Source organism: Sus scrofa, chromosome X, assembly GCF_000003025.6.
Source record: "Sus scrofa isolate TJ Tabasco breed Duroc chromosome X, Sscrofa11.1, whole genome shotgun sequence".
NCBI lineage: Eukaryota > Metazoa > Chordata > Mammalia > Artiodactyla > Suidae > Sus > Sus scrofa.
Window position 1 is genome coordinate 55,233,430 of NC_010461.5, and position 23,744 is coordinate 55,257,173.

The 23,744-nt window shown below is 52.4% G+C and overlaps 1 long non-coding RNA gene across 1 annotated transcript in view; it reads right to left on the reverse strand.

Annotated features, from left to right (window-relative positions):
- The window catches only part of LOC106506983, a 42,353-nt gene extending 25,523 nt beyond the window's left edge, over positions 1 to 16,830 (reverse strand). The window contains exons 1-3 of the long non-coding RNA XR_002340616.1: positions 16,656 to 16,830; positions 8,015 to 8,044; positions 7,418 to 7,518 (exon numbers count right to left, since the gene is read on the reverse strand). This is a non-coding gene — a long non-coding RNA (uncharacterized LOC106506983). The remainder of the gene's footprint in view (positions 1 to 7,417; positions 7,519 to 8,014; positions 8,045 to 16,655) is intronic.

Consider the following 23,744-nt stretch of genomic DNA (forward strand, 5'->3'; position numbering starts at 1 on the left):
CCTTTAAGTACCTGAATATCCCCTAGTAGGAGGCTAGGTGGCTGAGAGACATGAGTTGCCACCATTTGACCCAATTCATTGGGAAAACTCCAGGTTTTTCACAGGGAACTCTCCCAGAATGCCAAAGGCTGATGATTTCTTTGTGACCAGGAGAGAGGAAAGTGGCTCTTCCCTGATTCCTTGGGCAGATGTGGCAGGGCTGGCCAAAGAAAGGCCACTGTGTGCTTTCTTCCTGCTCTAGTGTCCTCTGGCACCTATTCCCAAGCCCCTCCATCTGGCACAAAGCATATGCTATCTGGTAACATCTCATGCATTGTTGTTAGGAAACTTTCTATTATTTAACTTGGCGTGTGTATCTGTGTGTGTATTTATGTGTGTGGGGGGGTGTTTTCTGTCTCTTCAAACTAGACTGCAAAGTCCCCAAGAGCACAAGACATTCCCTTCATTCCTTCTCTCTCCTCTTAGCACAGGGCTGGGCACCTGGAAGGTTTCAGTCCAGTCGAGTTCTTGCTTCTATGATAGGGCAGCTGTTTTGGCTCCTTCCAAAAAGTGTGGAGATTCCAAATCCCTCCCAAGCTCTGGGTCTCTGGACTGAGGGGCCTTCCTGGCTCCACTGAGACCATCATCCTGGTTGTTTCTCTCTCTGGGAAAATCTGTGCAAGCCTCTGACCTGAGATCTCTTGTTCTCTCAGGTGTGTCTCTGTGCCATTGTCTCTACAAGTGAATGTCTTCCAGTCTCTGGGAAATGAAGGCAGGGCCAATGCAAACATTGCAACTGAATCGAATCTTTGTGGCCTAATGATTTTGGAAAATGATTTGCATGGCAGGCTTATTATTTGCAGGATGGGAACCAGCTGTTCCCCCTCTCCCTGACAGCAGGATAAGAAGGAGTGGACTAGAAATAAAGTTGCAGAGACTGAGGTTTCTGACCTAGAGGTCCACCAGCATCCTCTCTAAAATCTCCCAGGGTGGATCATATTCTCCTCCAGCTCCATCTGGCTGAAGGGTGCCTCTCCTTAAGAGGCTCATGGAACAAGAAGCCACAGGATAATCAATAATAGGCAAGACATGGACAGGAAGCTGGAAGTAAGAGGGCCACATGAAGTCTTGAGATGGAGATTGGGACTCCTTGGACCAGGAACATTTTTCTAAGAGACTGTGAGTGGCCACAGGGGGAATTATTCCTCATTGATGGCCAACTGTGTCAGGTGATCTTGAATTTATTCATCTCACTTATCCCTCAAGGTAAGTTTTCAGGGCAAAGGGGCTACCGTGTCTATTCTACTTATGAGGAACCGAGGCTCATTTGGAAAGGTGAAATGACTTGTCCAAAGTCAAACACAGACTACAAACCATGGGGCTGAGATCTGAGACTAGGTCTGGCTCCAAAGTCAGTGCTCTTTACACCGCTCCCCAGACTTTGGTGTCCAAAGAAAGCAGTGACAAGTTGGGCCACTGCTGCTGGTAGCGAGGAAAGAGGGGAAGGGTGTGGCACCCATTCACTGGCACTTGCCAGGAGCAAGGTGGTACCTCAGGCCAGGTTTCATGTGTGAAGCTCCTCGGGACCCAAGTACCATTGGACCTTGATGCTCCAGGCTGGGTGCCAGAGATGGCTGGGGGGCAGCCTCTACACTCCAGCCCTTGCTGGCTCTGAGGAGAGCAGGTGTCAGCACCCCAAGGTCCACAGTCAGTGAGAATGGGCCTGGCCCCATTTAAGGTAAAACTCTACCAGGGCGTCCGGAGCTTTCTGCCAATGCCAAGGTAATATATTCTGAGATGTGATGGCTGGTTCCTACTGTCACAGCTACTGAGAGGCTGCAACAAGAGAATGTGTGTACTACTGCCTGGAAATGGTGCCATGCTCCTGGGTACTCATTAGGTGTTGGAATCTACCTGGCCAAATGAGGGCTAATACAGTGAGGAGACCTGGGGCCTTTGGAGGTGGTGAGGGGTGGGAGGAGCTGGAAAGCCACAGGACCTGGGGTCTGGCAACTAGGAGCCCACTACCTCTCCCTCAAGACAGCCTCCGCTTTCTCCCACAAGCCACAAGCAGTGGACTCAGCTCTTTCTACATCTCAGCCACCCCACCTGCTCTACCTCTGCCCACCAGGGAAAACAGCTCTCCTTCCTGCTGTCTCTGCAACAAATCCATGGGCCCTTTTGTGCTTTAAGGACTTTCCAGCTACTCTGGACAGAGAAACAAGTTGTGGCAGGTTTGGGGGAAGGGGATGGTTACCAGAATAACAGCTGTGGGGAAGCCTCAAAGAGTCAAGAGAGTAGAGTTCCAGTTGCCCTTGGCATTCATTGAAATGGAAATGGAGAGGGGGCAGCCATTCTCACAGGCCTTTCCCACACTCCTTTTCTTGCATGGCTCCATGGACATTGCTTGTAACTTCATTCCCTCCCTCTTTTATGCCTGAGCTTGGGGCTCCTGTATTCCCCAGCAAAGCTCTCTCATGCTTGGCTCCCACCCCCATCCCTCACTGGGGGGGTAGCAGAGACCTTCTTAGGGCAAAACACTAGGCATCACAATTCCATCATTCACATTCACCCACGCTCAAGTGGGTCATTTATATGAACCCTGGAATGGCAGACCTGGGAGGAATCTGACAGGACATCATCAAGGTCATCCTTCCCCCCACCCCCACCCCACCCCATCCCTACCCTCTCAGGGAAGGAAACTGAGGCCTAGATAAGGGAAGGGAGCTCTCCAAGGACATACAGTGAGCAAGAGTCTATGCCAAGACTGGAGGCTAGGGCTCCTGAGGGCTTGAAGGGCTCCGGCCGCTCTCTGCCTTTAATCAGATTTTTCAACTCTGAAGGCCCAATGGTCTGGACCCAGGAGATCCTCAGAGAGTGAGGCCCAGTCAAAACCTGCCTGCTTTCTGAAGGGGGGTTTCAGAGGAGTTTTTCCCTTAACTAAAGGGAGCCTTAGACAGTCCCTGGTATCTCAAAGGAAGGAAGTTTTCACCTGTTGCTAGCCTACTGTGTGCAAAATTCTCCCACATGTGATCTTTTATTTCATCCTTAAGACAAACCTGCAGCATTGTTATCCTCATTTTGCAGATGAGGAAACCAAGTGTCAGAAGGGGCTCATATGTGAATAGGTTACATAGCTAGAAAGCAATGCTCTGGGCCCCGGAGCCTGTGCCCTGTGACCTCCATCCCACTGCCACAAAAGACTCCTCAGAGCTCATTTCAGCCGTGCCCCAACTCCAGCCCTTGCTCTTTTCCCCCTCTACCTGTGACCCACCTCCCATTCACCTGGCGTGACCTGGGGAGGAGTGACTGGGTGAGGGATCCACAGAGCAGTGCTCCTGAGAACACCTGGGTCCTGACTCAGCCACCTCTGAGTACCCTGAGGAGTTGGGCAGTAGCTCTCAACACATGGAAGAACTGACAGTATGTGTGCGTGCATGTGTATGTGTGTGTGTGTGAGAGAGAGAGAGAGAGAAATAGTAGGGTGTCTAGGTCAATTCTCTGTTGTGCGTGAGGCTCTGTACGAGTATCTGAGTCTATGCACTTGGGGTTCCATTAGTCTTAGTGGGTCGAGATACATGTCTGGAACTGTGTGTGAGTGTATACATGTGTCTGTCCACACGTGTCACTGCATCTGTGGATTTGTATTTCTTTGCATAAATTTATGTTTCCCTTATGCACCCGCAACCGTGTATATACCCAGTTGTAAACATGTTTGGCAAGCTCTGCCATATCTGGGTGTGGGTGTGGCCCCTATGCCAGTATTTGTGGCTGCTGACCCTGTGATTGGTGTGGCTGACCAGGTGGGCAGAATACCATGCGTTAATACATGTCACTGTGCCTACAGGGTCTCTTTGTGCCACTGAGGGAAAGTCTACACACGTGTCCAGGTCTGGGGCTTTGTGTGAGGACAGCTATTTGCTGTGCACACAAGTGAGTATATCTGCACACGAGTCTGTGACTCTGGGCACCTGGTACACATGGATTTCCATGAACACTCAGGCCTGATGTCAATCTCCACCAGTAAGGCTCAGGGGTCCCCAGCAGCCCTCAGCTTTTGTGTCCCACCCCCACCATGCCGAGGAATCAGGACCCATCGGGTGTGAGCATCCCTATTACACCCTGCCAAGTGCACTAATCCCCCTGGGGAAGTCATTACCAACAACCATACACAGCCGGAGTTGCTTAATCACTCTTAAGAAATTTCTTTATAATCTGAGTAAATTACTTTAATTACTTGCAACTAACAATTAGCGTTTGAAGGTTTCCCTTCCAGAGGAACAAGCCTCCTGCTCTGGACTTCCAGTCCCCTCCTCCTCCGGGGTGAGGGCGGCTCACCTGGCCACCCCTCCTACCAGGCGCCAGGCTGCCCCCTCCTCAGCCCAAAGAGCCTCACCACAGTGGCCCAGTCCCTGGCTTGGCTTCAGTGGGTACTCAGTTTCTCAATGGCGCTCCAAGTGCTCCTTCCTGACCCTAACACCCTCACCTGAAGAGGAGGCAAGAACAGCAGCAGGCCCTAACTTAGCCTCCCCCAATACACCCCCACAGGGCTTGGCTCAGTTCTGGTCTTATCCTGGGCTCTGCTCCCAAAGGCCAGAACTTTCCCTCTCCAGGCCTCCTCCTCCCCAGCCACCCTCTATCTCTCCTGATATGTAGGACAAGCAGCCACTGCCTCTCAGCTCCTCGAATGGAAGGGGCACAAGGGTGCAGGTATCTGAGAGCCAAGCCAGTCTTCAAGTCAGGCTGCTGCCAGCTTCTCTTAAACCTCCCCCAAAGAAGTGCTGGTCCCACTCAGCTTGTACACACTACACAGGGAGCCCTCTGGAAGTTCCTAGAGAAAAGGTGGCATGCTGTAAGAGGAGGATAAGGGACACTGGCTTTAGTTAGAGTCTTACCTCTTCATCTTGGCTCTGCTGCATGACCTTGAGCAAGTCGCTTCCCCACTCGAAGCCTCAGTATCGTTATGTGTAAAATGTGAGGCTGACCTCACACTTGTGTGTGGAGATTAAACTCCTCCCCCCAGTGGCACCAGGGAGACACACACGCTAATTCCCCCACGTGCCAGGGGCAGGGGGCATCTCTGTGTGGCTGGATGCTGCATGCATAACCATATAGAAGGGTACAAGATGTCCCCCAGATTCTTCTTCTCATGTGAGTACCTTGGTGTGTGTGTTTATGTACACATATGCATATGAATGCAGAGATGAGTGTGTGTGTGTGGGTGTGTGTGGGTGTGTGTGTGTGTGTGTGTGTAAAACTTGAAGGAGGAAAAAAAGTAAAAATAGAACTACCATGCAATCCAGCAATCCCACTCCTGGGCATCTATCCAGAGAAAACCATAATTCAAAAAGACATATGCACTCCAATGTTCACTGCAGCACTATTTACAATAGCCAAGACATGGAAGCAACCTAAATGTTTATCAACAGAGGAGTGGATAAAGATGATGTGGTACATATATACAATGGAATATTACTCAGCCATAAAAAAGATTAATGCAATCTTGCCATTGCAATAATGGATGTAACTAGAGCTTCTCATACTAAGTAAAGTAAGTTAGAAAGACAAACATCATATAATATGACCTATATGTGGAATCTTAGAAAAAAGAATACAAATGAACTTATTGGCAAAATAGAAATAGACTCACAGACTGTGAAAAACGTGGTTACCAAAGGGGATAAGTCGGGGTGTGAGGGGTGAACTGAGGGTTTGGGATTGTCATGTGTAGACAAAGGATGCGGAATGACTGGGCAATGGGGACCTGCTGTACAGCACAGAGAACTCTACCCAGTATTCTGTGATCATCTATGTGGGAAAAGAATCAGAATTAATGGATATGTGTATATGTATGACTGGGTCATTTTGTCGTAAAGTAGAAATTATCACAGCCTTGTAAATTAACTATACTTCAATAAAACTTAAAAAAACAAGAGTGAGGATAAGGAAAGAGGAAGATGCTAGGGAACAAGTCTCCTGCCTCCTCCTCCCTGCCAGCAACTTTCTCCCTCTGCCCAGTGCCGGGCTACAGCTCCTGCTCACAGAGCACAAGAGGCCCACCTCCTCACCCATTCCCCCTTAAGGGCCCCTCTTCCACTCAGCCAGCCCTTTCCAACCATGAGGCAGCTTCCGGCTACTCCTGATTTCTTCCGATCTTTATTTGGACACAGTTCCCAGAGCATTCATTCTTGCCATGTCCCATTAGATCATCCCCATGGTCCTGACAACTAGGTGCTGTTAATGCCTCTTGTGTTTTTGTTTTTGCTATTTTAGGACCACACCTGCGGCATATAGAGGTTCCCAGGCTAGGGGTCAAATCAGAGCTACAGCTGCCAGCCTATACTACAGCCACAGCAACTCAGGATCCGAGCCGCGTCTACAACCTGCACCACAGCTCACGGCAACATCAGATCCTTAACCCACTGAGTGAGGCCAGGGATCGAACCGGCAACCTCATGGTTACTAGTCGGATTCATTTCCGCGGCTCCACAACAGGAACTCCTAATCCCTCTTGTTTTAAAGATGAGGAAACTGAGGCACAGGGAGATGACAGGACTGAGCTAAAATAAACTGTGTTGTATGATAACCTCTTCAACCTTTAGCCCCTTGGCTGTATGGCTTGGCCTCTGAAGCTCCCACCAGCCATTTGAAGGGTGTACCCAGGGAGGATTGGAAGGGAAGGCAGCTTCCTTGTCTGGAATGCTGGGATCGCTTGGGTCCCAGCTCCACACCCATTCTCTAGGCTTCAGTTTCACTGGCCTCCCCTTTCCCCGCCCCATGGAGATGAGGGAATCAGCAGCTTTTGGGGCAGGCAGGAGGGCTATAAGGGTTAATTAACTGTTTCCCTCAAAGCTTTGAAGATGAAGGCTCCTCTGAAATGGGGGTGGGGGCAACAGAGTGTAAAGCAAGCTTCAAGGCAGGCAGAGCTGCTAATGAATTGGGGTGCCAGGTTGTTATTAAGGAAAAATCCCCAGCTTCTGGCCTGCACTCCACCCACACTCTTCCAGGTGCTACCAGTGGGCTCTGCACTTTGTAAGCTCTCTGGTCTCTTTGCCCTACCATGCCTGGATGTGCTCTCTGGAGGTGTGTAGCCCTGGCAGAGGAAGGGGGAGACCTTTGTCTCTGGTGGGCAAATAGGGGAGGGAGAGGAGGGACCCCAGGCTGGAGACAGTGCAGGTCCCAGGGGCTACACGGAGGGGAGGATGGAAGCACTACCCAAACATCCTGTCTGTGAGCTCGATGTGGGGAGGGAGGCTGCTGGCTCCTGCCTCGCCTCACCCAAGCCAGGATGCCTCTTCAGTGTGCCTATATGTGGGCTGGATCCAAAGGTCCAGAAAGATGGCTCTTGATTCCATGTCCTGTGTCCTCAAAGGGCCAGAACTGGTGTTGGAGATGTTTTTCACCAGAAGAACCAGATAGAAGATAGACATCCTCTTACCTCAGAAGGTTTCCATCATCACCTCCTTGATCGCTTCCTCATCTCCTTCTCTCTCTTCCAATGCTCCAGGACCCTGAGCCTGTCCACCAGGAGCTTCCAGTCTAGTTGCGGGGACAGAGTTGTAAGAAGATAAAAATATAACTATTTAAGCCAACTCTTATTCTTTGAGGTTATTTTCCTGTAGAAGTCCTCACATAGGCACAATGATAGCCACAAAATTGTAATGCATATTAAGAGGGGCAAATTGTACACAACCTAGATGGCCATCATTAGGGGGCTGGTTTAAGAAAAGATTCCATACTATGGGATCTGCTGCGGCTGTTCAAAATAAGATAGATCAACACACTCAGAATGGAAAGATGCCCCACACCTACTGTTAAGGTTAAAAAGTAAGTTGTAAAACATGCATGCATGGAGAGTAAGACCCCCTTTGTGAAAAATGAAACCAGTTCTATGCTTCAGTGTATACTTATGTCCATGTGCAGATGGCCCAAAATAAAGGGTTGGCTTCTCCCCACCACCCTTATGCCGACCGGACCCCGGCACTGCTCCACTAGGCCTGGCCTGCAGGTGGAGGCCTGATGCTTCTTCACTGACCTTTGTCTTCTTAGTCCAACAGTAGCGGAACTACAAGGCAAGAACAAGAAGAAAGTTCGCACCTGCTCTGGGCCAGCCCTTGACTAGGACCAAACGCGTGTGGCTAAGGTCTCCCAAGCAGAGGCTGCTCAGCACCTCTGCAAGTTATCCATCCCAACCCCTGCCTCCACCACAGATGGCTTCCTCTGGCACCTGTCAAGCAGGATCTCCGCGGAGCATATAGCATCTACCCAGCCTCCAACAAAGCACAGCTTCCTTCCCCAGTCAGGGGTGAGGAGTCTGCAAGGGGGTGTGTGTCAGGCCCTGAGAAGGGACCTGGGGGGCCAGAGGCAGGTTGTTGGCCCCCACAGTCTGGTGGAGGGTGAAGGAGGGAGGGTTCAGAGGGCACAGAGACACCAAAATGGGTCACCTTGAGTGGAAAGGAAATTTGTGCCAAGATTCCTGGAGGGGCACACTCAGAACTCATAGGAGCTCAGAAGCAGACCTGAGAAAGAACAAGGAACACAGTGTGGCAGAGCTTGGCTAGGATACCTTTGCCACCACGCAGCCAACATGGCCGATATACCCCCCCCACCCCCATGCTGTGGCACCTGCTCCAAGAGGGAGCCCCAGTCACGCACCAGCCCCTTTGACCTCCAGAGTTGAAGCAGTTGCTTTCAGTTCCACCCCACCCCCCACTGTGACCACAGAAAATGGAGAGAAGGAGTTTCTCAAAATCAGGATGCCATTAGGTGGGGTGGGGGGAGCCTCAAATGACAAATAACCATGACAAGGAAGCCAGGACACAGAACAAAGCTGTGTGTGTTGAGGGCATGGGTAATGTGGGGAGTCCATTTGGAGCACCTCTCTTTCCACATGTCATCTGTTCCATGCTCACTGCAGCCCTGAGACAGAGACAGTATCACTTCTGTATACAGACGACGACGACGACCTGCAGGCTCAGAGGCAGGAAGTGACTCAACCAGTGGCATCATTCACCAACTGGCTGCATGTGGACTTGAACCGAGGATTCAGGCTCTGCTTTCATCCCTTCCCACCCCCTGGTTGGGGGAGGGGGAGCAGCATCAGCTGTTTGAGCAGCCCCTAGAGATCTGCCTTGAGAGCTCTGCATCAGCAGCATCCTCTGGTGCTCCCCTCTCCCTCCTTTCCCTCTCCTGCCTCCAGAACTCAATCCTCAGCAAATCTCTGAGCTCAATTTAGAAAGGGTGCTGAAGGCCTTTGGTGCCAGCCGGCCTTGTGGGCAGAGGCAGGGTGAACTGTGGTCACATTCCCTGGAGGCTATCCTGCCAGCTCCCTGCAGGGCTGGCCAGGATCCCTTGGCTATGGGTAGGCCTAGGAAGTAGCCTCAGCCCGGTACTGTGGGGAAGGGAGAAAGCCAAGGACTCCTCTACCCTGACATCCTACTCCAACAGGCAGCACTGAGGCAGGTCATGGGCTGCCTAGAAAGCAAGGGGAATGGAATATGGCTGCAGACGCCACCCCAGCCTGCTCAAGACACAAGGCCAGGGCGGGTATCCTTTTGGCTAGAATGTGGGCTCCTAGGTTCTCTTGTTACCCTCCCCCTCCTCTGAGCAGATTATCCAAAGTGGCATGCCTATCTCCCCCGTGTCCCCCCGCCCCTGACTGCCAGGCCACAGCCATCAGGACACAAGTCCTTTCCCAGTACTTGGCTTCATCACAGACTTGGCTTCTCACTCTTGCTACCTGAATTGCCCCCTTAGGGAGATAAGTCTTGGGGGACACTGAGTGGCCCTTTTGAGGGCCCCAGACAGGTCTAGGCCATTGGCTTTGAGACCTACACTATCTCTCTGAGGCCATGGCCTGAGGAATTAGCCATTCTCTAGACTCAAGGCTTAGAAATTCTTGACCTGTTTCTGTTGGCCCATCAAATCATGTGGCAAACGTGAGAATTTCAAACTGGATTAAACTTCCTTTCCACTGTTGCATAACTGAGCTGCAATGGGCAATGCAGGGAGGTACCTGGTGGCCTGGCAGGTGGCCAGGAATAGAAGAGACTTGAGTCCCAACCCTGCCACTACTGGCTGTGACTTGGGGTAAGGCCCTCCCCTCCCTAGCTTTCCATTGCAACCCCCAGGTCACAGGGTTGATAGAGGCTCCAATGAGTGAATGGATGCAAATAAACTGTGTAACAATAGTAATTTACTGGGTGCTCACTATGTGCCAGGCACCATTCTAAGCCCTTTACGAGCATTAATTCACTGAAGCTGCACAGCAACACTACGACCTGGGGAACTATTGTTCTCACAACTTTACAGAGGGTTTGAGGGAGACATAAGGCACAGAGAGGCTAAGTAACTTGCCCCAAATCACAGGGCTAAGATGGAGCAGAGACAAGAGTTAAATCAGGCAGCCTGGTTCCAGAACCTTCACTGTAAACCACTGTGCTATATACTATAATACTATAGTATTATGTTTATTTTTATTTTATTTTGCTTCTGGCAGCTCCCACAGCAATGTGCAAGTTCCCGAGTCAGGGATCGAACCTGAGCCACAGCAGCGACCAAGGCCGCTGCAGTGACAGCCCTGGATCCTTAACTCACTGAGCCACAAGGGAACTCTGTGGTATTATTTTTGGTAGCTGCCTCTAACTCGGGTTCGGTTGTGGCTGGAGTTCTTCAAAGAGGGGACACAAGGGAATATTTGGAAAGGAGAAACCACATGCCTGCTTTTTCAAAGCGAGGGGAGGGCTGCAGAGGTAGGTTCCACCAGCACTGACCAGGGTCAGAGGGCCCCTTCCTGGCCTCAGCCTTGGATTTGGGGGAGCACCTGGGCGGCTCCCGTCTGGGAAAAGGGTGGTGGGGCCGGAGCAGCGGGTGAGCTGCTAATCAGAAGCAGTGGGCCTGCCTGGGCAGCCCCAATCCTTGGCTCACGCCTCAGCAGCGAGCGCCTGCTGAAAGGGCACTGCTCCACCCGGAGCTACTGGCAGTGGCTGCGGCGGCGGCGGGGTGCTGATGGAGGGCCCTGGAAGCCCCTCCCCGGGGGCCGGCTCCCCACCGCTCCACTTTGATAGCCCAGTATGAGCGGCAAGTCCACAGTCCGGCAGCTTCTCGGGCATCGCAGGCATTCTTCCCAGCCAAGAAGGAACGCAGCAAGCTAATGGGATCCAGATGTTCGACTGCATTGGGTTTGAACCCCAAATACCAGCGGGGGTACTGGGAGACCTGGGGACTCACAGGAAGGCTGCTGAGCCTTCAGGAGGGCCAGGAACTCAGCCTCAAGCACCTCTAGTAGTTCTCTAGGGGCCTGGGGGCTGGGCCCGGAGCCTGGACCCAGGCCTCTGCTCCCTCTTTTGATTCTGTGCTTCATCCTGATGCTCAGCCTGCTGGGCAAACTAGCTCCCTCGCCATGGAAGTGGGAGAGCCCAGTGGGTAGCTAAAGAAGGCCATCCGCAAGGCCCTGTGCTCCTGTTCCAATCAGAAGCCCCATCCTCTGATACTGGCAGGCTGAGCAGCCACCTTGAGATGGTCCTCTTTGTTGGTGGTGGTGAGGACTTTGGCCAGCAGTGAGGTTTGGGGATTACAATATCTGAGTGCCAACTCCGGCTCCACCCTGTCCTAGTGTCATGGTTTTGGGTGCATCACATCACTTTTCCAGGCTTCAGTTACACTATCTATAATATGGGAGTCTGTGTGAGTAATTCTACCATGCAAGGAAACATGGACCTTGGCCCTAAAAGCTGAACCTGGCGCCTGGGGGCACAAAGGGAAAGGAGGATAACTCCTTAGAGAGCTCAAGTGGGTGCCATGGCCCCTTGTTCTCACTCGCCTCCTCTGCCCTCAGGGCCAGACTGTGCTAAGCAAGAGGAAATGGTGCCTGGGACCCTGCCACTGGAGCCAGGGGGCTGGGAAGAAAATGAGCACAGGCAAATCTTGGAGCCTCTTCGGACGTGTTCCTTTAAGAGCTACTGCCACTCAAGCCGTGGCAGTGTGTTCATCAGTATGCTTTGATCCCAGACTCAGTGAATATGTGGCAACACAGAGTGCTGGATAAATGGTTTGTAATATAATGTGATGGGCTCTTAAAAGCTCTCCCTAGCCCCGAAGCTCTTTTCCAGCCTCCAACAAGCCCGGAGAGCCTGAAATTGCACCATGAGCACTTTACAGTAAGTTATTATTTGCCATTGACACCACAGTGTGAATTAGTTGATTAGCTGGCTGAAGGACTAGGACAGATGGGGAGGGGGGGTTGGGGAGATCAGTTCAGAGGCTTGTAGAACTGCCTGGAATGATAAATCTCGGCCTGACTCAGGTACAGGGGAAAGCAGCACAAGGCCCACAAGATGATTCTGGCTACAGATGGGAGGGCTGACAGGGAAGGGAGACTGCATCTCCTGGGGCACTGAATTGGGAAACAGGAGACCAGGGTTCAAGTTTTGCCCTTGCCACTGACCAAGTTGTGTGACCTAAGTCGGGTCACGCCCCCTTTCCAAGTGTCAAGTCCTCATCTAGGTAGAGCCAAGGTAGGTGGAATGATCGCTAAGTACTGTCTGAAGGAGAGCATGCAAGGATTTGAATTTCTCAACACAGCTCTGAGCTGGGCCCACCCTAGGGTCTCCCTACAGTCCTGAAAAAGTGAAGGAAGCAGAGCCTTGGGGAAGAAAAGTAAGAGAGATTCCGAGCCACTGGAGCGAGGAGCAGGGCCTTCCTGCTTTGTGGGAGACCGATTTCTCATCTACACAGGCTCAGAAAGGTAGCTAAAGAAAGAGGGGAGGAAGCAGAGAGGGAGTGAGAGGGCTAACCCCAGTCTATCCCCTCACTGCATTCGCTTTTAAAATAAAACCCATTTATATATAAATGTTGGCCTGATGCCCAGTCTCTGTAGAAAAGCTTTTCTGTATTAAACGCTACAATGAATTAAATTAACCATAATGATTTCTTTGTGAATGAAAACCTCTCTCTCTCTCTCTCTCTCTCTCTCTCTCTCTCACTCTCTCTCCCCCCCCTCCATTGTGACATGGTTTTGATCAGGTTTTCCCCTCCTTCCTCAACTCCAACACCCCCCAACACCCTCTCCACATGCACCCCACCCCCACATTCCCCACTCCCACTAACAGCACTGCCCTCCCAGCAAGTGACCAGTTCTGTGAGCCCTTCCCAAGGTTAAGCCGATGGGCCCTAGCGTCCAATGTGGAGCAGAAATATGGTCAGCCTGAGGTAGGGGGACACATGCAGGAGGACATGTGCACAAACAGGGCGGAGGACATGGCCTGGGAAATCATGTGCCTGCCAGAGCTTCCGTGTGAGGTTTTCTGGCTGCAGGACACCTCCCTGAGCCTTGCTTTCTTCATCTATAAACTGCAGTGAGTGGTACTGAGTCCAGCAGACTAATGAGGGGAGAGTGGAAGGGGGGGTACACGTGCGTATAGCGGCAGCCGCGTGCAGAAGAGGTGCAGAGGTAGGCATGGACATTCATGGGGTGTACCTGAGAACACCTGCACCCTAAGGGCATCTCCAAGTGTGGGCCCCTGGACTCTGGCACGCACTCGTAGGTTTAGCCAAGTGTGTACCTGGCAGAACATGTGTGCACGTGGGTCTTGATCTGTGGGGATCCCACCCAAGGCTAAACCCTGCACGGGCAGAGAGAAATCAGAATAGCCCTGCCTTTGGGCACTCCCATATTCTATGCCAGGACTGGTCAGAAGAGGCGCTATGACTCCCAGCTAGCAAGGACCAGAGAAGGTTTCCTGAAGGTGGGAGCTTTGAGCCTGGGGGCTAGAAAGAGGGGCTCCAATAGTAATGATCTTTCCCATGGACACAGAGCTTCATATTTCCAATGCCCTTTTGTAGGCATTATGTCATTTCTCCCACACATCAAGCCTATGAAGTATGTGCTATTATCCCCATTTTAGAGATGAGAAGATTGAGGATTTCAAGCTTCTTGTACCCGTTGACTCAACAGCCATGGCCTGGCCCCAGCCAACCACACACATTCTGTCTCTGCCAGGCCCAGCGGCCCTTGGCACCCACTACCAACATGGTGTCTGCAGTCCTTAAGCTGTGCCTCATGCAGCTTTTCCCTACTTCTTGCCTACCACCTCACAAGGGACAACCCTTGAGCAAGGACATCCTTTCTATTGCTCAGTGTCTCATCAGGACCATGAGAGGTGCTTAGAAACCAAGCCACAGCCCCCAGAACCACCAGGCCATTGTGTGTGTCCAGGTCTCTTCCCACACTGCTTCCTCTGCCTCCTTGTCTGCCTCCCACATACCTACCGACCTTGCAAGTCTCCCATGCACTGAGTTAGATCTCCATCACTGCCTCCCTTGCTCTCCCTCCCTGGACTACCAGCATGACATCGAAATAAGACATTGGATGATCAAGGGACATGTGTGTGTCTCCCACCAGATGGTGAGCTCCATAGGGGAGAGGTGATCTCTGGAGCATTTCTCTTTCTCCATGACCCAACACAGAGCCAGACACTGAGATGCTTGTGGAAGGGAGGGAGGGAAAGGGGAAGAGTCTTTCCAATGCAGAGTGGACTGAGGTATTCATAGCCTTCATTCTCCCCCAAAATGTTGAGAGCGAGGAACAGTTCCACAATACATCAGCTTTGAAAGGGCAAAGTCGAAGGCAGGGGGCTGCTATCCAGGGCAAGTGGAATTAGGAAGAGAGAAGTGTGCTACAGCTGGGGCTACTGATGGGAAATGGATGCCTCCCAAGTCTTCCTATCAAGGCTAAAACGCCTCCGGAAAAATCAGGTCCCCATAGCAATGGAGCACAGCAGGCAGATGTTGCAGGCCCCCAAAGGCCAACTCCACAGACAAAAGCAAGTCCTTTTGTAGTAGCTGGAGTCGGGGGAGACACAGGAGTCTGGTAAGGGAGCGCATCTAGAGTCACAGGAGAAGCGAAGGGCAGGAGCATGGAAGAGAGCCCTGCTACCACGTTCTTCCTCTCACTCCCCCTTCCCTGCCCTTTAACTGATGGGCACTGACCCAGTCCTGGGACTGGTAGGGTTGCCCCTGGTTCCTGAATGCGCAGACACCCAGCTCGGGCAGAGGCCAGAGAGGTTGGCTCCTCCGTAGAGGGTGGCCATGGGAGCCACATGGGAGGGAGACCAGGCAGTGGAGCTGGTCCTGAGGAGTTTGGCAGGGTGCCAACAGGCCTGCCCTGGCACAGAGATGTGAGCGGATGGCCGTTGCAACTGGTCTAATTGCTGTCTCATCTGCTCTCCCAGGGGCTGATTCCAGAGCCAAGCAAAGGGAGGTTTCTGCTGTGAGACTCGAGACTCAAGGGAGCCTGAGGAGAGATGGAGGGCCGGCACGTTGAAAGGCCCTGACAAACCCCAGCACGCCCAGGGCACAGACCCAAGTCAGCAGGGGGAGGGGGAGGGTGGACAGGGAGCAAAGAATCCGGCAGGGTAGGGCCTAACATTCGCATCATGTGCTCTTGACTCCCCCTTGACACTACATCTCCCTCGAGCTCCTTTTCCCAGGGTCCTTGATCTCCTGTTCCCACTTCCCTACCTGCCCTGGCCATCTCAGACCCAGGCTGGTGGGCTCCCACCCCTACTTCAACTCTCACCCCAACCCCAGAGATCTAATGACAGAAGTCAGTGGATGCTTTTCTCAGAGTTCCCACTGTGATGCAATAGGATCAGTGGCATCTTGGAAGCTCTATGGCGTCTTGGAAGCTCTGTGACGCAGGTTCAATCCCCGGCCCGGCACAGTGAGTTAAGGATCCAGCATTGCCACAGCTACAGTGGGATCTGATTCCTGGCCAGGAATTTCCATATGCCTCGTGGTAGCCAAAAAAGAAAAAAAAAATCACTGGATGCTTTTCTATCCTTAACCCCCTCCCAGGGGACCTCTCAGCCACATTTGATATTTGTGACCCCCTCTCCTGCTCCAGGAAAAGCTCTACTTCCTAATTCGAGCCTCTCTACTTAGATGTGGCTTCCCTGGTTCTCCTACTTCTCTGACCATTTTTTCTCAGGCCCTTTCACAGGCCCCTCTCCTTCAGCACCCCCCTTATATGCTGGGTTCCCCAAAGTGCTGCTTGCAAGCCTCCCCTCCCCACAGATGCTCCCCAGGTGCTCAGCCCCTCCTGTGACTTCCACCATCTCCTCCTGGGCCAGTGAATTCCAAATGTCACCTCAGCCTGGACCATTCCTCTGAGCTGTAGCCGATACCAACATTTACCCGGTGGTCATCTCTGAAGACACTGCAAACCCACTAGCCCCAAATAGACCTTATCATACTCCCAGGCCACACTTCTGCCAGTTTCATTTATCAATACACTCAGGCACGCTCTCAAGCTCGAAACCTTCTCTCCTCCCTCTCCCTAACCCCTCACATCTAATTAATTACCATGACCTGCCAATTTTACCTCCTTAATAGCTCTGGAATCCATCCCAAGCATTCCATCCCTACAAACACTGCCCTAATTCAGGCCTTTATCATTTCTCTGCCACCAGAGTGCGTCCTCCTCTGACCAGCCTCTACCCTGCAGCCAGAGAGCCCTTCTCTGCAGACAAATCTGAGCATGTAATTCCCCAATTAAAATCTGCCAGTGATTCCCCCATTGTCTCCAGAGTCGAGTCTTAACTTCCTGAGCCTGGCACACAAGGCCCTCTGGGATATGGCCCTGCTCACCCACCTCACCTCTGAGGCCCAGCACGTACCACGCTCTTTCATGTTGTGCTCACTTCTCTCAGCCTCCTCTTCAAGTGACAAACTTCATCACAGGGGCAGTTTGGTGGGGTGATTAAGCGGGCAAGTCACACACCTTCTCTGTGCCTTGGTTTCCCTATCTGTAAAATGGGGATAACAAAGGTTTTTCGCTCAGAAGCTTGTATTCATCTCATAAGGAAGTAAATTAGATCATGCTTGTAAAGCACTTAGAACAGTGCCTGGCACATACTAAGTGCTGCATAAGTGTTAGCTGTTATTAGCTATTATTCCCCCTTCAAAGACCAGCTCACGCATTACCATCCTTGCGAAGCCACCTCCTCCTCTGAGACTAAGATAAGTGGCCCTCTTCTGGGCCCCTAGAGCCCTGGCAAAATTCCATCATGGCACTTGAGAACATCTGCCTGCCGCATGACCTTCCTCCCCTGCTACTTGATATCAAGGACTGAGGTCTATTTATCTTTGCATCTCTAGCCCCTAGCCCAGGACTTTTCATTTGAGCCTCAGACCAGCCTAATAGTACTAGTATTATCTCCATTTTACAGATGAGGCAACTGAGGCTCAGAGAGGTAATGGGAGTTTTCCAAGATTGCATAGCTTGAAATGGGACAGAACATGATTTTAAACCCAGGTCTGCATGATACCAACCCCCCTGATGGTTCTACTTTATCTAGTGGCCTTGGGGGAAGGGGTCTTGAAATCTTGTCCTGGAAGGAGGGATTAAAGGAACTAGTGGATGGCTGGAGGAGAGACAACTCAGGGGCAAGGCCGATCACCTCCCACCCATCTGTTTGAAGCTTACCAGTGCTGGTATGTGTATTTCAATAGTGGTGCCAATGCATGTGTTGGACACGTGTGCAATGAGGTCATGCCAGAATGCTAGGGATGGAAACCCAGAGATGACGACCTTCATCTCAAAACCCCCACTTGCCTCTGTGCAGCCTTCTGGAGTTTACGAAATGCTGTCCCATCCCATGTTGTCACTTGATCAGCCTCACACGCCTGGAATGAGGTAGCTCAGGCAGGGCAGTGACTTATCCCAAGTCACCCAGCTCAGAAGTGGCAGAGCCAGGACTCCAAAATCTAATCAACCCATAAAGGTTTCAATAAGCCCCATTTCTTTCCAAGCTACAAGTGTGAAGAGAATGAGACTGTGGCCGGGGAGGGTTTGTCCCTGAAGAAATGGGTATGTGAGTGCTATGATGGTTCGGGGTGGCCTTCCCAGAGGGTTGAAAGGCAAAAGAGAAGGTCTTTGAGACTCATGTTCTCACCTGCAGATGGAAGACACCCCCATCCTCACAAAGTAGGTGTAAGTCTCCAGTGAGGTGATACATGTAAAACAATCAAATAACTGGTGCATCAGTAAGCACCCAGCAGAGAGAGCATTGCATCTGAGTTCTTAGAATGTTCCCAACAGTAACAAAGGTATTTGAGGAAAGTCAATGTGTCAAGAGCCAGGCAGAGCTGGGTTTTGAAATACCACCTCTGCTGCTTACCAATGGTAGGGCCTCAAGGAAAGCATGTAACCCTGTGAGCCTTTCTTGCCTCATTCATCTGCCTTACACAATTGCTGTATAGGAGAGTACACATGCTGAATGACTGGCAAGGGGCAGGCATTCATCATGGTAGACAGTTATCAAGACTTTGGAGCCATACCACCTGGGCTCCAAGCCCGACTGCTTTACTACCAGCTGTGTGACCCTAGACACATCACTTCTCTGTGCCTTGGTTTCTTCCTCACAGAGCCGGTTGCAACGATTAAATGAGGAAATACATATAGATGCTTAGAACTGCTTCTGGCACAGAGTATGTGTTCTAGGAGAGCTAGTGATTATTGTTATTAACAGACAAAGGCCTGAGAGGCATGAAATAGTCCCCCCCCCCAGCTCTTCATGAACAAAGACATTAGTTGAGGCCAGTCAGAACAGATTAATGGGGTTCCTTTCATTCAGCTTCCAAAAGGCACAGAATGACCCCTTCAGGGCTGGGGCCCTGCTTGTAAGAGTTGCTGTGAGCAAACCAAACTTTAGCCAAGATGCCCCAGGCACTCTCCCAGACTAGGCCAGAACTGTTGAGAGCCACTGCAAAAGCTTTGTTGGGCTTGGAGAGCTCAGAAACGTTACCTGCCCACCCACTTGCTGGGCGGGGGGCAAAGGTGGGAATTCAGGAACAAATTCATCTTTCAGACACCTGACTCTAGAGCCTATGGCTGCACAGGCTACGGAGACCTGGGTTAAAGGGCTCAGCGGCAGCAGGGGGCAGGGCCGGGCTGAGGGGTATGGGCTGGCACCTGGGGGCAGGCACAGCCCCCTGAAATTCACGTTCTGGCTCCATTTTACATCAGGCTTCCCAGAGACCCACTGCCTTTTCCCAAGTGCCTGTTCTAGGTTTTCGTAGCTTTTCCCAGTCACCCAGGCTCACCCGGGGCTTTGGACACCCACAAAGAAGTAGGAGACCCAGTCCTGGTCCCCTTGGGTCAGCGATGAGGCTGGGGCTGGGCTCGGGCAGGGCTTTCACATACAAAGCAGCAGGCGTGAGCAAGCGACCCCTCCCCGCCTCCGCCCCCTCCCCGCCTCCGCCCCCTCCCCAGCTCAGCTCGGGCTGGCCCCACCCCGGCCCCCTCTCCCAGTGCCGCGTGGAGGGAAATCAGGAGAAGCCGAGGAATTGTTTGTAATTAGTGTGTTTTTAAAGGCTTTTCCGTGAGCCTTTAGCAGATTTCGGGGGAGGGCAGCTTGCCAGGGAGCATTGAAATGGAAATCCTGTGTTCTGGCTAGGACCCTCTTGGAAGGAGATTCTTCCCAGAGAAAAGGCCAGAAGCCCCGCCTCCCTCCCCCAGGTCCCCGCGCGCTGCTGTGGTCAAGGAAGGAGGGACTCAGCGATGTGGGGCGGCTTTGTGGAAAGGCATTCCTGCCCACAGGCCCCAGCTCTGCCTCAGGACACCTCGGTTCAGCCCCCACATGAAAGGCTGCTCCGCAGGCACCCAGCCCCTATTCACCCCCCCCCAACCCCAAAGGCACATCCGTTCACCTCCCCCGACACAGAATAGATAATCACCCGCTTTCCCCACTCTCCCCAAAGGGGAGGCAGTGGCCCTGGAACATGGCACCTCCAGGGTGACCTCCTCCTAAGTTACCCAGAGGTCATGTATACAAGCGGCAATTCTCAGAACAGAACAATCCCTCTGGCCTGAACAGCATTTTAGTTCGCAATGCCTTTGCATGCCGCCGCCGCCGCCGCCGCCGCCGCCGCCGCCGCCGCCAGAGAGCCAGTTATTCCTCATAGCAACACCCTGAGTAGCTACTGTCTACTGTTACCAGTTCACAGATGGGGCTGGGGTCACAATTTGCCTGAGGATCCTCAGCTAGCAGAATAACAGAACTGGCTCTAAAGTCAGGGTCTGTGTAGGATGCCTTCTTCCCCTCCCCACCCCAGGCTGCCTCTCCCACACCCTGGCTGACACGCAGGCAGGACTGTTCTGGTGCAATCCCAGGGCCTTGTGGTCTGGGATCATTTCCTGTGGCCTGAAGTACTTATTTGCAAGTTGTAAGGACTGCCCGGTTTCTACAGGCTTCGATGAATGCTTCCAGCTGGGAATTTAACCTTCTCAGACCCAGCTGTGGCTCTTGTGAGCAGTCCAAGTTCCCACCCATTTTCCTAGATTCCCCCCTCCTAGAGGTAAATCAGTCACATATGGGTGGGGGACAATGGAGAAGCACTGGACTGGGACCCAGAAGACCTGGCTTTGCCACCCACTTGCTCTGTGACCTTGGGCAAGTCCCTTCACCTCTCTGATCTCCAATCAAGACTTAGAAAGTGTGCTTCCCTGCCTGAGTTCCAAAGCCTGGCCTCTTGTTTTCATTGGAATGTGAGTGGAGCTGACCTCTCCTCCCACAGCTCAAGGTCTTAGGAGAACCACGAATTATTGCATGTGAGAGCTGGCTATGCACGCAGGCTCTTGGGGCCAACGGAAGCCTACCCCTGCCCCTCCGGCATTGTACAGATGGGCAAACATAGGCACAGGAAAGAGGAGTGACTTGTCCAAGATCATCCAGGGATGCTAGTGCTAAGATCAGGATTCAAATTCAGCTCAGAGGTGGTGGTACCACAGGTGAAGTGGAGATTTTAGCCTCCTGTAAGTTCCCACCAGACTCCCTAAGCCATTCCCGATAAAATAGTGATATTGTTAAGTGCATATTTAGAGTTCCAACTGTGGCAAAGCAGAATCGGTGGCATCTCTGCAGTGCCAGAACGAAGTTTCAATCCCCAGCCTGGCACAGTGGGTTAAGGGATCTGGCATTGCCACAGCTGCAGCATAGATTCCAACTGCGGCTTGGATCTGATCTCTAGTCTGTGAACTCCATATGCCACGGGGTGGCCAAAAAAAAAAAAAGTGCATATTTAGAATCCTATGTAAAGTGTGAATAAAAGCATCTTCAGAAAACTTTGTTATTTTTATTTACCTTTAACACCCATCCTCAAAGGAAACACGGTGTTTGCTGGCCTCCAGAGATGCCCCACCTTCCAGGAGACAGCTGCTGTCCTGAAGACCCTCCTAGTGGGGATGCGCAGCCATGGGCTCCTTGCAACTCTCCCCAGCAGCATCTTCTATGATTCTGTGAACACATGCCATCCCTGGATCCCTCCTTTCAGCCCGGAATTAATGGTCCTGGGTCTCCCCTCCTCAGCCTTCCTTAACAAGGGGAGGATTTTCAGACACATTCCCACTCTCCTCCACTTCTGCCCTGACCTTGGCTCTAGGAAAACCAAAGTACAAGGAAAGTCTGAGATTTACAAAAGAGTAAAGGAAGTTGCATGCCTATTTCAGAGGTGACTCTGGGTATCTTTCCCTGGTATCCTCCTTCTGCATAAAGGAAGAGTTTCTGAGCCTGCCCTAGTGCACAGAACATCAAGGAACTAGAGCAGGTTAGAGCCACAGGAGCCCTTAGAGATTTCCCATTCCTCCCTCTCAGGTTACAGATGGAGAAACTGAGGCACAGAGATGGGGAAGGACCTTAGAAACCCAGAAGCGGAGCCAGGACCAGAAACCTCTTCTGCCCCCGCAGCCAATGTCTTTTTTTTTTTTTTTTTCACCCTCCCCTGTACCCTGCTGCTTCTTGCGCCCACGTGCAGGCTCACCCATGTGTGCACTAATGCAGGCTGACGGCTGCTGGGAGGGTCACACATGGAGCCACACACCGGCCCATTCACTCTGACACATACCCCAGCTGGCTGTCCCCCTACACACACTCCTCCATCCCCTCTCACTGGCACCTACCTGCCCCCCGCATCCCCTCCACCATCCTTGCCCAAGTACACAGCCAGTCCCATGCTGAATCACATGCCCCTCCCTGCCTGCAGTCTCTCTTTGTCAATATGACTGCCCATGGCTGCGCAGAGAAGAGGTGGGCTCAGAGGTGCTCCTGGGGTTGGGGGCAGGGGTGCTCAGTGCCGAAGAGCTGGGATGTGTGTATGACCACAGGCTGGATCCCAAAGGCCCCCATGGGAGGCCTGGGGCTGGGCCACACCTTAGATAAAGCAGAGCAAGAGGAAGAATCTTTAGTGTTTGGAGAGAGAACAGGAGAGAAAAAGACACAGGGCTAAATAGCCTGCAAGAGATAAGCCTAGGAGTGGAGGCCTGTTCTGGCAGAGGTGGAGAGTGTCCTGGGGAAGCAGCCAGGCAGCCATCCAGAAAATGTGAGCTCAGGAGCCATTGAACATTAACCTGGGCTGAGGTGGGGTGCTGTGGAAGTGGGGCCAGCCTCTCTAGAGTATGGGGGAGAAGTTACTGAGCTGAAGAGGGGCCAGGCAGGGGCCTCTGACCACAGAGATAGGTCTGAGGGTGATAGGTCTCTTGGACTGGATGCCGTTGGACAGTGCCCGACACACTGTGGGTGCCAATACATGCTTGCTAGATGGATGAATAAATGAATGAGTGAATGAATGAATGGGCTCTCTCCCGTTTTACCATGAAGGAGCCTGGCCCCATCCTATTCACAGCTGGGGCTGGCTCCATGTGGCTAGCTGCAGGTGGAAAGGTTAAAGGAACAGTCGCCTGGAAAAAAGAACCTGAGCTCTAGGTCACCGCTGGCAGCACCTGATGGCCTTCTCCCCACCTCCCCCACCACCATGGGGTACAGCAGGTGGGGCCCCAGTGCCTCATGGCCATCTCATCTAAGCTCCCTCCCCTTCTTTGTGAGATGGGGAACCTAGATTCAGGTTGGGGAATGAATCTTCCAAGGTCCAGTAGCCCAGTGGTGGCAGAGCTCAGCCTGGAGCTTGCCTTTTTCACCCCAAGTCAGCAATCACTGTTTCCCCTGGCTGCCGCCCATCTCTGTTGCCTCTACAGCAGCATCCTCAGACCCAGACCCAATGGCTTCTGGGCCTGGGAGAGCCCTGGGGAAACCAGAAAGGGTGGAGAAAGAATAAGAATAAGAGAAGAACTTCTCTAGGAAAGCAGAGATGGGGCTGCCTGGCTGTGAATACAGGGGCCATGCCTCTAGGAGGGAGATGTCGGCCGCAGCCCCATCTGCCCACCCTGACACTGGTGAGGCCAAGCCAAGTGCCCTCACTGCCAAAGGTCCACGGGGCAAGGTGTGTGTTCCCCACACACTGCACCACGCACGGGCCCAGAGTGTATGCCCTGCTGTGTGACAGAGGCGATGGTTATGGAGACAGTGTCCATCCTCTCACTTCACAGCGGAGCCTGGCGTTGCAGCTGGAAGGGAAGGACTGGGTGGCTTGGGGGACAAAGGCCCTTGGATTCTGCACGCCACCAATGGGTATTTTTCTTGTTAACACACAATACTGCTTGCGTAACTGGAACTGGCCAGACACTGTGAGAAATATTTAGGACTTGAGGAAAAGCAGGAGGAGGAATAAATAGCCACAAAGCCACAGGGTCCCATGGGCTGCTTTCCTGAGGACATTCCACTCCCCTACCCACCCACACTCCTGCGAATGGGGGTCTGGAAGGGAGGCTACAAAGATGGGACCAGCCCTCATCTCAGCGGCCCAGACTGGCCCCATCTGTTCATAGGGCTCTCCTCTGTGGGAAGAACCCAGGTTCTCCATGGCTTCCCATC